This window comes from Diabrotica undecimpunctata, chromosome 7 (assembly GCF_040954645.1).
Source record: "Diabrotica undecimpunctata isolate CICGRU chromosome 7, icDiaUnde3, whole genome shotgun sequence".
Classification (NCBI taxonomy): domain Eukaryota; kingdom Metazoa; phylum Arthropoda; class Insecta; order Coleoptera; family Chrysomelidae; genus Diabrotica; species Diabrotica undecimpunctata.
The window spans coordinates 22,649,242-22,668,369 of NC_092809.1; the positions used below are offsets into that span (position 1 = coordinate 22,649,242).

The 19,128-nt window shown below is 32.7% G+C and overlaps 1 long non-coding RNA gene across 1 annotated transcript; it reads left to right on the forward strand.

Annotated features, from left to right (window-relative positions):
- The first annotated feature begins 55 nt into the window (after positions 1 to 55).
- LOC140445059 (uncharacterized) lies at positions 56 to 16,376 on the forward strand. Its single transcript, XR_011951359.1, has 3 exons — positions 56 to 367; positions 670 to 883; positions 16,188 to 16,376. It is a non-coding gene; the product is annotated as an uncharacterized lncRNA (long non-coding RNA).
- The last annotated feature ends 2,752 nt before the right edge of the window (positions 16,377 to 19,128 follow it).

Below are 19,128 nucleotides of genomic sequence, written 5' to 3' on the forward strand. Positions count from 1 at the left end.
CCAATTAAGTTAGATTTTTACTTGACATAACTGTATGGACCGTTTTTGACAGTTGAACTGTGTAGTATGAGGTAATGGTAATACAAAAAGACTCATCTAGGACAGGGGCGTAGAGTAGGGAATTCTACTCGTCAAAGGAGAGGTAACGCGCCATCTAGCCTTCAAGCGAAAGTCAAGCAGATTTTAACCGGTCCGCCATTCGTTTGGTGCTCATTTTCTGATTGACACAACTCGTTTTGTTAATTATTATTGTGCGATTTCTGAGTGAAAAGTAGCAATTTTTTTAACTCTTTAAAATGGTGATGTGTTCGGCTTACGGTTGTAAAAGCAACAACAGAAAGAATGAAGTGGGAGTTACATTTCACAGGTAAATAAATATTTTTGTTATGAGCGCGTAGATGAAAATACACTGACTACTCCTTTATTCTTACATATTGCCTTTTAAACTGTTATTTATTTAAAAAACAACACCTTAATGTACCTAATTACATAACTAAAATTACATGTTTTAATTATAAACTTCGAAAAATTCAGATGTAAAACTTAAAAACAGCATAAAGGAGCACCATTTTACCAGTGGTGTATGATTAAATTAATTTATAATGGGATTTATAAAATATATTATGGCAACTACGAAAATGCAATCAATAACATTTACTTTTTATATAGGTTTCCAACAAACACACCAAAAAAGAGTCTTTGGATTGAAAACATGAAAATTAAAAATTTTATACCCACTGAAAACCATAGAATCTGCTCGAAGCATTTTGAAAATAATTTATTTTATGGAACTATGACAGGAAAAGTGAAATTGTTACATCAAGCAGTACCAACTATATTTCTTGAGTTGCCAAAAAGTGTGCAGCCACAAGGACTTCGGAAGGTATTATTCTAAATTATATATTAAATTATAATTATAGTGGGAATATAAATAGGTATATGTTTGGTTGCTTACACCACAGGTCACTGCCAATCTTAGAGCGTTTAATTAATTTATGCAAGCAATGTACGAGTATGTTGTGTTGCCTATAATAAAATCGTCCATTAATAGAAAATCATTCATTAATAGGGGTCATTAATCAATGATTTTGAGGGTGTTAAAATTGATCATAAATGGACGGTCGACGGAAAAATTATTCAATGGCACTGTAGAGTGCCCTATTATTAAAAAATATTGACAATAATAGATCACAGTGAGATTATGCTCAATTAATCAATGTTTTTGTGTTGACGTTTTATTAAGAGTTCCACAAAAAATTTACGCTTTATGTAATTTATTGTTACAGAGAAAGAGACATGCAGAGTCAATTGATGTGGGATCAACGAGAGGGATTGCTACCTCTAATGATGAACTCAGTGTTCAAGTGAATAGATTAAAACTTAGGTTAGAACTGGCAGAACAAAAAAGTGCGATTGAGTCCCAGAAAATCAGAATTATGTCACAAAAATTAAGAAGAATGAAGAAAAAAATATTATCTATAAAACGTCTGATAAAAGAGTTACAATCAAAAAATTGGTTGTTAGAGGAACATTCAATTTTATTTGAAAACATGCCACCTATATGTAAAGAACTGGCAAGACGGAAAATAGGCAAAAAAATCAAATATTCTTCTACACTGAGACAATTTGCGATAACTTTAAATTTTTCTTCTCCAAAAGGATATATTTATGTAGGGGAAAAATTTCAAACTTTTCTTCCACATCCTTCAACAATATCCAAATGGTTCAGAATTGTTAACGGAGAACCTGGATTCACAAAAGAATCTCTTGACATTTAAAAAAAATATAATGACAAGTCACAAAGTCCTCTATTGCTATCTCTTATAATGGACGAAATGTCAATACGTAAAAATGTCGAATGGGACGGGACAAAATTTCACGGGTATGTAGATTTTGGAAACGATTTACAAAATGATAGCAATGACATAGCCAAAGAAGCTTTTGTTTTTATGGCGAATTGTGTTAATGGAAGCTGGAAAATTTCAATCGGGTATTTTTTTAAAAACAGGTTGAATGGGACACAAAAACCTAATCTTGTAAATCAATGTCTGCAGTTGATCGAAAAAGAAACAGGGGCTTACGTAACATCATTAACATTTGTCGGGGCAACAGAAAATGTTGCAATGACGCATATTCTATGATGCAGTAGGAAATAAGCCAATATAAAACCGTTTTGTTCAATACATGATAAAAAATATTTCATATTTTACGACCATTGTCATATGATTAAATTAATTAGGAACACTTTTGGAGATAAAGTAGTTCGGAGTAATCCGACTGCCAGACAATTCACTGCTGCTAATAAAAGGTTGTTAGTGCGTACTGAAATTCGATCTGGTGGTTTAGAAAATTGTGTTCCATTGGACGATATTCCTATTTTAAGTGGTTCAAGTCGATTTAAAAAACCTGAGTTGAATATTTGTTGACCTGAAGCTCGATTATTAGAAACATTTTATGAACAATCTTTAGAATTTATTTGGAGCGAACATGACTACATAATGAATTCGACTGTAATTAGCGGGTGTTCCATTCAAATAATTACTTACATAGCAGGTTTTGTAGCCCGAAAATTGCAAAATACAATAAAATGTGTAGATTGTGGAACAAATTAAACTATTTAAGCTCGTTAATAACAAAAAAAAAATCAAGGAGGATTAACATATCCGTCCAAACATGTGATTGCAGTTTGCAAAACATCGGAACATTGTTTAAGAATAAACGGGCAAAATTTGGGAAAACCCAAATTTATCTTTATTTTACAAAATAAAATATAGTCGGTTCGCTATATTTCCGCGGGTTTCGGATTAAAAATTTTATTGTAAGTACCCAGTTTTAATTACCTGCTCTTTGGGGAAATATCAACTGGTCAAATGAAATGAAAAATAATCCATAACTTTTTTTAATTAAATAATAATGGAAAATCTTTTATATAATTGACAGTATAATAAGGAGAATTACTTCATTAATGGAGTCTAATGTGGCTAATATAAACCTAATAATAATTTTATATTACACTTCACACAGAAAATATGGTCTATGTATATTTGTTCCATGGAGAGAATTTCTAATGAAAAATAAAAAAATTTAACTTGCCAACAAAAATGAAAATCAGTCATTATCATCAAAAATATCATAATCGTCATCATAATCACTGTCATCACCATTAATTGTTATTATGATTGGACTTATTTCGTTTATTTTATTTTCACGAGTCCACCAATCTTCTATTAGTTTCTCGCACTTGAATATACAGTTGCACCACACTTCTGGAGTTACAATTGAAAGTGCCTTTCGCCAAGTTTCCCGAACTGCGTCGTCGCTATAACCGTTAGGCCCAATATGGTTGTCATAATATTGTTTTGCTATTCCCCATATATATTCGATGGGTTTAAACTGGCAATGATACGGTGGCAGACGTAAAACTTGATGACCGTAACATTCAATAATCTGATCATTCATTCTTTAATTTTATTAACAGTCCAAGAATTCGTTGGACTTTTGTTTAATACTTCAGAATGGTAAGGTGCATTGTCTAAAATAATTACGCTGGGCTCACTTAAACCTGGGAGAAGTTTTTCATGTAACCATTTTACAAACATTTCTGTGTTCATATTATCGTGATAGTCACTTGATTTTGATTTAGATGAAAATATTAAATCAGCACCTTCTATAAAACCCGATTTCCCTCCTGCATGTAAAATTATGTGTCGCTTCCCTTCTTCATCAGTATGTTTGATAGACTTTACGTTATCATCTTGCCATATTCTCTTGGTTGCACCCCTAGAAAATATCCATGTTTCGTCTAAATATATAAAATTTGCCCTTTCTTTTTTTAATTTAGAATATTTTCTTAGAAAGTTAATTCTTTTATGCACAACAGAACTTCTTTCACAAAGGGATTTTCTGTTATCCTCCTTTTGAAATTTGAAACCCAAATTATGTATCACTTGCCATAGACTTGTTCTGCCAATTTCGTCAAATTTTCTATCCATTAATTCCGAGAGAATCGTATTTAAGGTCACATGTTCCTTGTTGGCTCGCATTCGATAAATGGTATCACGAATTTCAAATTTTTTTCCATCTGGAATATCTTTCGTTTTCAATCCTAGGCGAGTTTTTCGGTGATCTTCTTTCGGCCGTTCATTATTGCGATTTTGTAATACTCCTCTTAGTTTGGTTTCACTAATTCCTAGAGCATCACATACGCGTTGTTGAACAGACATTACCGATTTTAAAGGACCGCCATTTTCTTTTTCATCCGTAAAATACTTATGTACACTAAAATTAGACTATCTACATCTAACACACGTCTAGGCATTTTTAAATATTTCCACCAAACATACAATGTCAACACTGGCAAAGAATCAATTCAACTGCAATATTGTAACAAATTTATACCTACCCTAATGTTATTTTAATATATTTTAAAATATGACCATTATGCAGTTTTTACCTAATTTTCTGGGAAGTCGTTTCAACTGCGTTCAATTTGAACAATATTTTTGCAATCTACAAGAACATATTTTAGGGTGTGCTTCAAATCATACATATTTTTTAATTGAAGCAATAGTGGACAAATCTTTAAACATAAGATTACATTTTATAACAAAAAAACAAAATGAATTTGATAATTTTGACAATAAATCAATAATTCAAAAAGTTAAATCTCTATTTCTATTTTTCAAAGCACCTTGATATTTGTGTCGTGTGCAACAGCTCTGAAAAATACCCGCATGTTTCCAGTTTTTTAAGAAGCCGTTTCCAGGCTGTATCCAGTGCCGTTCATTTCAACCTCAATTCTCAATGTCCTAGGGGGCAGCGTTTCAGCATGTAATTCGCCGCTGTGTTAGATTATAAGTAAACAGAATATGATACTTACGTATTGCTTCAGTTGAATCGAAATTAATGTCCCAATGAAGGTTTTGTCAGGCAGTTGAAAAATCACAAAAATCAGCTGTTCACTTCAATAAAACTTCTGTCGGAGTGGAATCTTCCACAATTATAAGATTAATCTAATTTCGTCCACTACTAGTGAGACATCTATTAGCTACCCGAAAAAATCCACTAGTTACAACAGAGATCGACAGTTGGCACTGGAATCAAGAAAAATGATGTCACTGTAATATTTTCATTACCCTGTACTATTCTCACCCCAGTTTACGGTATTTATTTTTGCATTTTTTGTATTTGCAACTGTTTGTGGTGAGACAGTAATAATTGTTTAATTCATTTCTCTGAACCATTTTGTCTATTTATTTTAAGAAAAGTGTGAAAAAGAAAAAAAACCCCTTTTGTGTTTCTTTTTTAAGAAGGAAAAGCCTTTTTTCTTCATCCAACAGGAGGATCCTTCGAAGCGGTGTTCAATTTAAATAGCTAGAGGTCCTTCTGTTGTTTTGTTACCCATTTGGCTAGGAGATTCATGTAAGTACCATTTTGTTTCATTTTTTGTAGTTGTCTCAATCTAATCCCCTTGCCATTCACTTATCCACGACCCAGCTACTCCAAATAAACCCTGAGTGCCGTTTGCATAAGTATCGTTTATTTTGCTTGCCCTATCTAAATATAATAATTTAAATAAACCCTGAGTGTCGTTCGCATAAGTATCGTTTATTTTGCTTGCCGTATCTCCACCCCCAGTAACTTCAGTCCCAATTTTCAACCCCTTATAGCAATACCCTATGTGGTAGGCAAAATATCCTCGTTACAGATTAGATTATATTAGAGAAAATTAGATTAGTCAGATGTTATGAGTTCTCTATTCTTTTATATGGTGTTGAAGGTTGGGCTTTAACGGATACGCTTATAAGAAAACTTGAAGCCTTTGAAATCTGGCTGTATCGGAGAATTCTGCGAATAAGACGGATAGATAGAGTTCATAACGAGGTTATTTTGCAGCGGATGGAAAAAGTTAAGGAAGTGGTCAGAATAGTTTAAAATCGCAAACTGGAATATTTTGGCCATGTTATGTGTCACCCAGACAGATATAATATATCTCATTTAATAATACAAGGCAAGATAGACGGAAGAAGAGGGGCAAGGTCAAAGAAGAATGTCATGGCTCAGAATCATGAAGGAATTGTTTAACATATCCTCTGTATCCCTTTTCCGAGCTGCCGTCAACAAAATTAGTATAGATAATTTAATAGCCTACGCACAATCATGGAACAGTGCACAGGAAGAAGAGAGATAAAAACGCCGAATGAATTAAAAATCAGCATAATGTAAAATAAGAGTATGTCAATTAATATTCATCTGGTATCCTCACCATAAAGATAAATTTTTTATATGTTTGCACATTTTTAACTAAACTTTATGTATTACTATTATATGGCTCAGGCTCAGTTGCAGGCTATCAGCGGAATGCTAGGTAGTCGATAGTGGACAGCCTTCAGATAAAAAATTATATGCTTATTAGGTTATTAGATACTTATTCTGTGTCCTTTGGTTTTTCTTTTGGGATACATGAAGTGCTTTGCATGGATGATGACGACGTATAAACTCCTCTTAGTTGGGTTTAGGTTTTTTTTGTGAATTTTTTGTTTTTAGTAAATTTTTGTTGGTTTTTTTTTTAAGATACTGTAACATTGTCATGTACCATTGTTTTTTCGAACACTATTTATTGCTCGCCATTTTAAGATGTGCTTCTAGACCTGGACCTAATAATAATTGGGAAAATTTTAAATTTTTTACATTTATTATATTTACACTGGTTTTTAACTTTAAATGACAATACAGATTCAATCTATAAACTTCTTTTCAATTTTATAAAATCTCACTTTACATAATAACTTTTACAAAGAAAGTAGAGGATAAGGTACAAATATGGGCTACCATTTTGTTTATTGACTATTCTTTGATTGAAAAAGTTTAAATTACATAATTGGCATGTAGAATTGTTTTGCTCTTTTGTGCTAGTCCGTTTTTCTACCTAGTAAGATATTTTTTTCTGTAATGCCATAAAAACACTCACGGTGTCATTTAAGTAAGAAACGGAAAGGTGATATAAATATGGGCTACTAGTAAAAATATTTTTATTTTATAATTTTTTACGTACAATATCCACACGCATATTCGTCTCTTTCTGCACTAGAACAATCTATAGTGCCCACAAGTTGCACATAAGGCACTGAATCCATTTTTCACCTCGATAATCCTCACAAAATTTTCTGTCACAGAAAATATAATTTACGTCCATATTTTCCGGATCCGTTACACCAGGAATCTCTTCCAAATCCATATCTTCATCAGATGGTTGAAATTCCTGCTCGCTATCGTTGTCAGAAGAACTTTAGATTTCTTTTTTATGCCGCCTCTCTGACTTGTTTTTAATTTTTTTCTTAGTCACCTCCCTTGTAGACTCAGCCGTAATGTGTCGTTTTACTGCTTGTACGTTTTAATTTCTTTTTGCTGTTTTGCTAGTCTAATGCTTCATTGTAAAGTGAAGAAGTTATTACCGTTGATTTCGATGATTTTCTACCACGATTTGTAGATTTTTTCCTGATCGACGACACTGGCGATATTTCAAATGGACTTACAAACTTCTGCAAACCAGAAGGACCTGGTTTACTAACGTTGCTGGCTTCTGATGTTTTTGGTAGGATATTAGATTCAATAGCTTGCGGACTTACAAACTTCTGCAAACCAGAAGGATCTGGTTCACTAATGTTGCTGACTTCTAGTGTTTTTGATAGGATATCAGATTCAATAGCTTGCGGACTTACAAACTTCTGCAAACCAGAAGGATCTGGTTCACTAATGTTGCTGACTTCTAGTGTTTTTGATAGGATATCAGATTCAATAGCTTGCGGACTTACAAACTTCTGCAAACCAGAAGGACCTGGTTCACTAATGTTGCTGGCTTCTGGTGTTTTTGATAGGATATCAGATTCAATAGCTTGCGGACTTACAAACTTTTGCAAACCAGAAGAACCTGGTTCACTGATGTTGCTGGCTTCTGGTGTTTTTGGTAGGATAGCAGGTTCAATAGCTTGCGGTTCTACATGGCTATGGTTGTTACTCTCAATTTCTGCTGCAATAAAATCTGCATCTGAGAACACAGTCTTATTCAATGGATAAATTTCAATGGCACGGAATCCATTTACAGCAATTTCTCCAGTTTGGCTTTTAAGGTATGCTTTGCCAAAAAGTTGTCCAATATCGTACAGAGAGAGGGCGCGGTTATTATGACATAACCATTACCTGATTTCTTCGCTATAGTATGCCTTGAGCGTTTTTATGAAAGTTTTGTCTAGCGGTTGTAGTTTGTGTGTTGAATGTGGAGGTAATGAATTTATAACTATGTTATTCTCCCTTGCCAGATTGATCACATTTAAATTGCGAGTATGGCTGTAGTGTCCATCCAATATAAGATGTACAGGAAACTCTTTAGAGGGTTTAACGCTATCTATGAAGTGTTTAAACCACTGTAAATAAATTAGACTGCACCCAACCACTAGGATGATCGGCTGATATCGATCCAGGAGGAGTACCTTTCATAAGTTGCATATTCATATTCTTTCTTGGGAAGATTAACATGGGTGGGATAAAATTCCCTCCACCACTCATACATGCAATTAAAGTGATCAATGATCCTCTCTCAACCGAAGTAAGCGATGCGATTTGTCTCTTTCCTTTGCACCGCACTATTGCTGCAATTTTATTTTGCACAATGGTTAGGCCTGTTTTATCTACGTTGTAAACCTGATTACTGGAAACATTGTATTTATCATATGCTTTTTCCAGATGATCAAAACTTATTTGAAGATTCTCTTTGTTAAAGCTAGCTAGCTGCCCGTCCAAAAGACGTTCCAGTTGGTCTCCTTAAAGACAATGTATTTTTACGACGCGTCAAGAACAAATCTAGCCAAACTCTACCAGCTTTTTTTAACTGTATAAAGGGATGATTTAATCCATTTGATTCAGCCAGATTAAATGCCATTCGTTTGATATCAGTCCGAGTTAAACCACAGAATTTCACTTCCATTTAAAGGATATAGTCCACCAAACATTTTTCTAAATCTGAGCCAAGAATAGTTTCTCTTCCCAGTTTCTTAAGTACTGCTTCATCTGGACGCAGTTCAGTCATTTTTATTAACCGTTGAACTGTCGATCTGGGGACATTATAAGTTTTAGCTGCTTTTAATGTACCCATGGTTTTCTCTCACAGCTTGAATAGCAGATTTCATGCTATCTGGATCCCAGGACTTTCGTTGTTTTGGACTTACAATACTTTTTCTAGGCATTCTGAAAAGAAAAAAACCCTGTAGACTAAACTGATACAAATATGGGCTAGCTCATATTTGTAGCACCACACAAATATGGTCTAGCTCATATTTGTAGCACCACGGTAGCCCGTATTGCAACATAACCAAACATATATTCAAATATTAGTAACTGAAATGCAACACAAATTAAAAGAAAAAGTCGAAACTATTATGAAAATATCAACCTTTCGCTTACAATGTGTGATAAAACTAAAACTTAACACTAACATGTGATTGTTTCAACGGTCACTGGACCTAGGTCACTGTAAGCTTTATTAGTTATTATAGACAAGCTATTGACGTATAGATGGCGGTGTGTATTTCATATTAATTGCGATAGCCCATATTAGTAGCATAGCCCATATTTGTACCTTCTCCTCTATGTAAGTACTTATTACGCATACTTGTTTTCTAAATAAGCGCATTCGTGTATCAATATAGTAATTTCTGGAAAATATATGTAGCAAAATAACATTTATAATACACAATACACATTTATCAAAAACATTAATAAAATTTTTGGTTTGTAAACAAATACTTTGTTATTTAGATATAAACACATGTAGGTACTTTACTATAAAAATTGCAAGAAATACTCTTTGTTTTACATCAAGAATTGTTGACCTAAGATCGCCAAGATTATTGCAGCTAATGTTTTTGGAATGAAGTTAATGGTGGTAGCTGAGTTGCAAAGATTAGTTTTGCACGTTGGGCAATATAGGTCAGTTGCTTCATTTTGATGTACAATGGCGGGACATAGAGCTTCTCCGTTTTTCAAAGCGATGACACATTTTCTTTGAATGTATTCTATACCGCCTTTGCCTATAATCGAAAAAAAAAAATTAATTATACAAAAATGTATTTGGTAACTTGAAACTTAAAAAAAAGCATACTGTACTTGCGAAACTGTTTTTGTCATTGGAATTTCAGAAAATTTTATGAAAAAAATATTATTTATTGACAATTTAAAAATATAGCCATCTAACAGCTACCCAGGTACGTATTATGTAGGGGAAAATGGGTAACAGTGAGACACTTTTTTTTCATTTAACCAAAGTCCACTGCTATAACATATATAAACAAAATTTCTTCAGGATTGTACTCTCACCTGCGTTTATTACAAACGAAAAACTTAAATTTGAAAATTGTTCGGTTTTTTTAGTTTTTTATTTGACATATAATGTCAAGTTGTCATTTGTCTCAGTGTTACCCATGCATTGGTAACAGTGAGCCAGTATATTTATATGAAAGAAAACATAAAATAAATTTAAGTTACAAAATATTTATTTATATAAAAAAAAAACCAATAAAAAACAAAATTACCCTCTATTGCATGAATTTATTTTATTTTATTTTTTGACGAAATAAAATAAAATTATATTAAATTACTCTTAATAGATGTATGTAGAATTCACCGATATATATAGTTTTTTGAAAATGATCCAGTTTTTGAAAAAAAAAATGTGTGCCCATTTGGGAACATTATGTATAAAAACTTTTATTAGAACCAATTGTCATACACTAGATAGATGTATTGTCAGTAACACACTATTCCAAATTGTGAAACTTCTTAAAACAATTACTTTTAGAATGAAAGCATAAATGCACCTTACATTTCTCGCACTGGACCCTTGATTTTCCTTTACAGTTTATCAACTTACATCTTTCCCTGTTTACAGTCCAGTTTGGCCAATGTGAAAACTGATCTGTTTGTACATATATATTGGGTCTAGGTTCAATGCATCTTCTTTTGGATGGTTGTTCGGGTGTAGAACTTCTAGGACGACCTACTTTTCTTTTTTGTAAAAGACCACTGTTAGTTAGTTGTTCAGCTAGAATTGTTTTGAAATTCAGCAGTGGTATAATCTCTTCAGTTTTTCCAATTTGTTTTTTAATTCGCCTGTCTAATAGCCAAGCATTGACTACTGCTACATCCAGCATATGATAGAAAATACGGTGGTACCATTTTTTACTTTTGATTTTGATTGGATATAATCCCAATAAGGAATCTTGCAGATCCACACCGCCCATGTGCCTGTTGTATTGTTGTACAATGTCTGGGCAATCAATTTCTTTCCTAGTTCTTTCGGTGCGAAAGAATCTTTCCACTTTGGCTGTTGGTTGAGTTCCACAATAATCTGACAGTAAAGACACAATTTTGTTGTCACACCACTGGACTGTATGTATTGCAGTATTCTCATACGTGCCAGAGTGTTCCTGAATGCTACCCCTTTGTAATTTTTTAATTTCCTTCTTTTGCCAACCTTTATAATTGAGAATTCGATTTGTACGGATTGTTGCGATAGAATGTATGCCTCGTTTTGACAAATATGACATCAGTGGTATGCTTGAAAAATAATTATCATAGAAGAGTTTGTGATGTTTATTGGATGGTACTTCTCTGCTCAACCGAACTACAACATTACTAGCAGCTCCCAAATTTACTTCATTCGGTAATTCTGTGTAACCATCTTTTCCAGCCAAAATTTCAAAATTATATGAAAATCCTGAGATTCCTGAGAGAACCCACATCTTGTATCCCCATTTATGAGGCTTTTTGGGATTGTATGTCTTCATGCTCGAACGTCCTTTGAACGATATAACTTGTTCGTCACAAGATAAGTGTTCTTCTAAAGGTATTTGCAAACACGATCTTTTTATTTGTTCAATCAGAGGCGCTATTTTGTCAAGACTGCGCGTATTTTCTAAATTATTACTAAAATGAAGAAACCTTTTGATTGTTTCAAAACGATTGATAGGCATTACATCTGCAACTTGTGAAATTCTTGTTGTCAGAGCCCAATAGCGTCTTGTAGTAGGTTGTCTTATTAGAGACATCCACAGCAATATCCCCATAAAATTTTCAATTTCTACAGGACATGTGGTAATTGGCTTTTGTGGATTTGTTTGAGCGCTGTATATACAAGTTTGTCGAACTACCTCAATTATAAAATCTGGTGTCAAAAAAAACTAAACAATTTGTAAGGAGAGTTGAGCTGCAATATGTTGATTGGAAGTAATTCACTACCTTCAAAATGCAGTTCATCTATATTTCGCACAGTTTTTGAAGGATGCCATGTCATTTGACTTTTTTTGCTAGATTTTTGTTTAGTAGGTAGTTCAGTATCCGAATCATCGGTTGATAAATTATCATCTTCATTATCAGAGTCTTCTTGACTGTCAATGATTACTCTGGGCCGGGTGGTTTGTGCAGCTAACGGCTCAACATTATCTTCATCAGATAGTTCCGAATCTTCACTTTCAGATGGAATCTGTCGTAACTTATAGGGCTGAATAGTTTTTGCTTTATTGTTGTAAAACGATGTTGGTGGAATACTTTCAAATTAATCCATTTTTTTTTCTGAAAAAAAAAGTTTACTTCAGGTTTAATCAAAAAAATTTATGTAAACCAATAATGCATTAAATAAGTACCAACTTGATAAAAACAAGCTATAAAATATTAAATTTTTTCAGTTTCAAAATTTACTTTTAGCACACAATGTTCCCGTACGGGAACAGTAATAATTTGGGGCAAATTCTAACAACAACAAAGTAAATTTATTATTTCAATATATCAGTAGATCCTTACAACACTTATAAACGCGTATATAATTTTTATTTATCAAACTTACCTTATTTTTAGCTGATATTTGAAAATAAAATACACGTGCTAAACAAACAACTTACTCGAAGGTCACTTCAAACAAAACTGCTATTTATTGAAATAACCGGTGGGTATATCGGCAACACACAATACACATCTAAGAATGAACGTTCCCAAAAGGGAATAAGATGTGTACGCGCTTAAAATTGTCGATAGCAAATACTCATGGAAATTTTATATATTGAGTTCCCGTTTGGGTCCATTATGCAATAGAGGGTTAAGTTACAAGGTAGTGATTTATTAAAAAAATAGTGATCGGAATTAACTTACATTTATTAAATTGAAATTGATCTCGAATGAGAAAAATGAATTTTGCCGTTTAGCATGACCATAACAAACTGGCCTTGGCAATATCATCTTATTGTCTTTTACTTAAATTGTGGCAATATCTGAAGCTCTGGGAAAGTAAAATTTAGAATCAATTTTCCCACTTTTCCTCATAAAATTGGCATCTGTCACACAAGAAAGTAGCTTTCCGATATAGTAAACTGGTTTTGATTTAGTGTTTTCTGGTTTAAATTCTACCAGAACATCGACCTTAGGAGTTCTTGATAAATCTTCAAAAGCTGTTGGATCTACTTCCGGTTTAAAATGTTCATATGGTGCATCGGAATGCCATTCTTCATCTGCTTCATATTCATCACTCTTTTTTATCTTTCGCTTTAAACTTTTTGCTTTCTGCAAATCTATTGCCCTTAAATTTTTTTGCTTTTTATTTTGCCTTTCTTCCAGCTCAAGTTTCCGTGTAGTGTCAGTAGCTATCATGCTTTTTCCCTTTCTTCGGCTTTTGGATGTTTCTTTTCTAGGTTCAGCCTTAGGATATCTACGAATCTCTTCCGGAGTTATAAATCTATTTTTTTCTCCAGCTTTCTCGTGAACTGGATCGCGAGGGGGGTTTGTTTACCCATTGTCAACTGACGTCTATCAGTGACGGAGAATGGCAAACAGTCGATGTCTGTGAATATTTCTTTGTCGAATTGATATATTCCACATTTTTTAAAGACTGAGGTAATATTTGCTGGAGTCATTGCCTTCTGGTACGCAGCGTCCACACAACCTGCAACTTCATAAATAGTAACTGGCTTTCCAGGATGATGTATTAGCCAGCTATCTATGGCAGCATTATAAGCCAAGCTGAAAGGCTTGAAAATACCAACATCCAAAGGCTGTAGCTTATTGGTTGAATATGGTGTAAAATGGTACGCAGGATTTATAACCTGGATAGAAAAGTGACTCTCGTGATTGTCATAAAGCAAAAGACTTGGATTTTGCTTTGAACTGGAGGTGTGTAGAATGGAGTGTTCCATTACTTTCTAAAATAGCTCAGAATTCATCCACCTGGACGGAGACGCAAGTCCTAAAGTACCAGGTGGAGCACCAGCAATCATGTGCTCCTTAAAATTAATGCGTAGAAAAACCATCGCAGGTGGTAAATGATTTCCTGCAGCACTTTGCACATGTTGTTACAAGCACGCCTTTTTCTCCACTCGTCACTTTAAAAAATCTTGCTTTACTCCTTTTTCAGCAAAACTTTCGATGATTTTTGTACAGTCACTGTAGCCGTTTCGTCAAGGTTATAAAGACGTGTTCCGTCGGTAAATCTTTCATTGCGTTTGTTCGCATTGGATAAATTATCGAATAACATATCTACGTTGTGCTTATTAAAGGATATAGCCCGCGATAGACTACATCCTTTGGGAGTTTTAGATTAGATTTAATAATGTAATCAGCCAGGATTTTTTCTTGGTACTAAATATCTTATTTACTGCGTAGTTAGGGGTATATCGAATAAATCCGTCTTCACTGGACTTTCTTTTTTGCACATATCGAAAAAAATAAATATTGCAGCTATTTGTAGAGCATTATTAAGCACAATTAATTACCTAGCTAGGCTTTGGAAACTTATTTGTTCCTGTTTTGCTACAGATCTAATGCTGCGATCAGTTAGTATAGCTTCAACTGCCCTTCTCATGGTTTCTTTCGAGAATGTTCCATGATTTGTCTTCCTCGGTGGATTTCTGGGCATTTTGAAAAGTTTCTTTTAGGTATACTAGAAATTTTAGGAAAAAATACAAAATGTAATTTTTTCTACCATCTGGGTAACAATGAGACATGTCTCACTGTTACCCATTTGCCATAAAATTTAAATTTTATTATTATAAAACTTAGTTTGCATTGCTAAATTATGACATCATGTTTACTAACCTACACACAATGTCATAGTAATACTAAAAAAATCCTAATAATTAACATGCTTTTATAAAAAAATTCTCAAAGTACCTGTATTATTTTACTATTAGAAATCGGTAACCTTAAATACAGCAAGTAAGCACATGTAATGATATCTACACGTGGCGAAAAGGAGGAAAGATATTTCAAATGTCTCACTGTTACCCAGTTTCCGACATGTATGTATTTGTATGTTATTATTAAATTATATCCTGTATTATATCCTATCAGTTGTATCTGATTTTTGTTTTATAACAGTTAATAAGGATTTATCAAAATAAACCAAAATAAAAAGACGATTACAGATATATTTCAGTAGACCAGAAAAATTAACAAAATAGCTTTTTTTGTGAGTCTTTGACACATTGTATCTAACAACTGCTTTTGATAAATTTGATGATAACAATATGTAATAAACAACACATTATATGGAAAAGTGGCACAATTTTACTGAATAAGCATGGAAAATCCTTTAAAATGAGGATCTGTAAAATTATTTTTGTTGGTTAATTATTGCTTTAAAAGTCGATTTTTGGAAAATTTTAATATCTTTTCTAAAAATGAAAAAAAAACTATTTAGCTATAAAAATTTCAAGAAATTGCACTTAATAGTTATTGCAAAATTGAGATTATTTATTCTAGAACGAATTTATCTACAACATTATTATGTGTAAACTATTGTTTCCACATTAATTCTGAAATCACCAAATTAAAAAAGCTTATAAACATTTCAAATAACTCAGACGCATCAACATGTAGGAAATTAATTTTTATTATTCGAAATAGTGGCATTTTTACATGAATTTAAAAAAATACAATGCCCTAAGATGACCCTTAAATCCCGAGTTAGTCCTTTTTTTAAATTCGCTGGGACTTTCTTTATAAACATTAAGAAATTTAAAAGACATTATTCGAAAAACTAAAAGTCAAAGTTTAAAAAGGAGCCGTCTATGAAGGCTTTAAAAGCACAGCGATTTCAACCCTCTAGATTTTATTATTTTAAAAACCGAATTCATTACTTCAAATTTCAGGCCATGAGAACCAGAGTGGCCCAAGTGATAGAAATCAAAACTAGAGATATGGGCCAAAATAGTTTAGTGAAATTTTCGAGTTAATGTAGAAAATTAAGTAAATATGAAACACATTGCTATAAGTTCGCAGCATAATACTTTAAAAATTACTAAGATTGTAATGGGCTATAGCCTGATGCTAATTTTGTAAGTATTTGTAATTTTTTTAGACAAGCATGTCAATAAAAGTAAGAATAATAGGCCATCGGATATGAAAACAACCCATCCCATATAAATAAATGTAATATACCAGAAATAAATGTAATATACCAGAGATAATGACTTTTATTAATCTGAAAAATTACAAATTAAAACTTATTGCTAGTTTTTTTACTTAAGTTGTAATCAAACTTTCACTTTTATTGTTTTTAAATGTTTTCATTATACACTACTCCACTGAAAAATCGCTCATTGCTCCGTCTAATTCAATTCTTGCAGTGTTAGAGTCTGCTATTGGTGGTAGAATTGATGATAGATGGGCGGAACATATTCTAGTAAACACAGAAGGTCTTTCTTTTTTCAGGGTTGATTTTTCTTTCATCCGGATAGAGTGTTTCGAGCTATAAGTTAGCAGAGCCTTGAGAATTCCTTTTACTGAAGTTAACTTCAGTAAAAAGGACTTCTGGATTATTCGAATATTTAAAATACATGGAGAATGGATGCATCCTACTATACAGCTTTTAGTGCATTTTTAGCCACTCTACTTTAGACCTATCAACGCTTATCTTTCTGTTCGTAATGTTACTTTCTAAGGCTTTCGTCGATATGAATCGATTTGCATTTTGTTTACATGATCTTGCTTTAATTACGACATTTACGAGTGAACACAGGTATGAGCTTTGCAAATTGAAATTTGATAATCCATAAAATTTGAAAAATAGTACGCTTTGTCTTTCAGGGTCGATCTTCTCGTGGCATTTTTCTTTACAGGGACATCGATATTGTGTATTTTTTAGGGAGAACGAGGACGTCTTTAGTATGAGTGTATTCCTCACCTTAAGCTCGTTTGTTTTTTCTCACATTTTTATTGATGGTTTTTATTAACAATGGATTTAAATTTCGAAAAATATTTTCCAGATGTTTTTGATGATTTATGTCAGACATTAATATCATACTTTGCCAACATTTTTCACATTTGTTCAGAAAATCCATTAATGTATGGTAAGGATATAATATAGTTTTTGTGTGAGTTAGTGACATGATTATTATTATTATTGCTAATTATGGTTTGGGTTTGTTTTGGTTTGGTATTGGAATTAGATTGATTTCTGATAATATAACTTCTTTTTTTCATTAGAGGGTTGTAAAATTCTGGAGGATAATTATTTTTTTCTAAAACATCTTTAACTTTTCTCAAATTTGTGAAATGGTATTGTGAACTATAGTGTATTTTTATGTATGAGAGAGTAATAAAACAATAAATTATGTATGCAAATCCCTAAACTGTTGATACGGGTGACTCAATGAAAAACAGATATTTGTCAACAAGTTTACAGAAGTATATAGTAAAACAATTTTAAATTGAGTATGACCACCAGGTATAAAGGTTGGAGCAGAATAGAATACAATAGTTGTGAGGGTTACTAATCCCTAAATAAGGTTGCCAGTGTCGGAGTGATGGAGGTTAACAGGTACTAATGAATTTGCAAGAAATGTAAGATGTTTATTTTATTGGTTATATATAACCAATAAAAGTTTAATAAGTACCTACCTATTTGCAAAATAAAGTTTAATTCTTTAGATAAAATAAAACGTTTTATTTTATCTATTTGCAAAATAAAGTTTAATTCTTTGCCTATTTGCAAAATAAAGTTTAATTCTTTAGATAAAATAAAACGTTTTATTTTATCTGAAATGAGTGCATTCCACGAAGTAAGTATTTCAACAATCAAACATTTAATTCTTTAATTCCAGGAATCTACGACAGTAATTGACTAGATAATTACCTTCTAAACTTATTCCACAGAAAATGTGATAGTGGGTTTTTCCATTTTGTATATAGGAAGGTCCAAGTGGCGTATTCAAAATTCTTAACAGTTCACTAAAAGTAGGTACTTCAGTTGCAAGGTGCAGTTTATTGTGTATACTAGTGTTATGGAAAATTTGGAAGTGCTGTGTAAACGCCGAAAAATTGGTCCTCTAACAGTTAATGAAAAAACATTAATATTTAATTGTTTTAAATCATTTACAGACAAACGTTTATGTGAAAGTGTTGATGAGACCGTTGAGTTAGTTAGCAGTACACTTGGTGTTGGGAAATCTACGATTTACAGAGTTATTAAAGAAGAGAAATGTGGTAGTTTTCAAATGCCACGTAATGCTCCAGGGAAACCAAAATTTCAAATAGAATATCATTTTAAAGAAGGACTTCGACGGAAAGTACATGAATTCTTCTTTAGACAAGAATTTCCAACATTGGATAAAGTTCTTGTCTCAGTTCGAGATGATAAGGATTACCCAGAAATGAGTCGAAGTACGTTATGGAAACTTTTAAAAGAAATAGGCTTCCGCTGGAAAAAGAATCCCAGAAAGTCTATTTTATTAGAAAGAAGCGATATTGTCATATGGAGAAGACATTTTCTAAGAACCATAAAGGAAATGAGAAACCAAAAAAGAAAAATATTTTATCTTGATGAAACATGGACCAACGAGGGTCATACACCAAATAAATTTTGGCAGGATGAAACTGTTACAAGTCAAAGGCACGCTTTTGTAAATAACTTATCTACTGGTTTAAACCCACCATCAGGAAAGGGACACAGGCTGATAATAGTACACATTGGCAGTTCAGACGGTTTTGTTGAAGGTGGTTTATTAACTTTTGAATCAACTCGTACCGGTGACTACCATGAAGACATGAACGCTGATGTCTTTCAAGAATGGTTCGAACAAATGATAGATC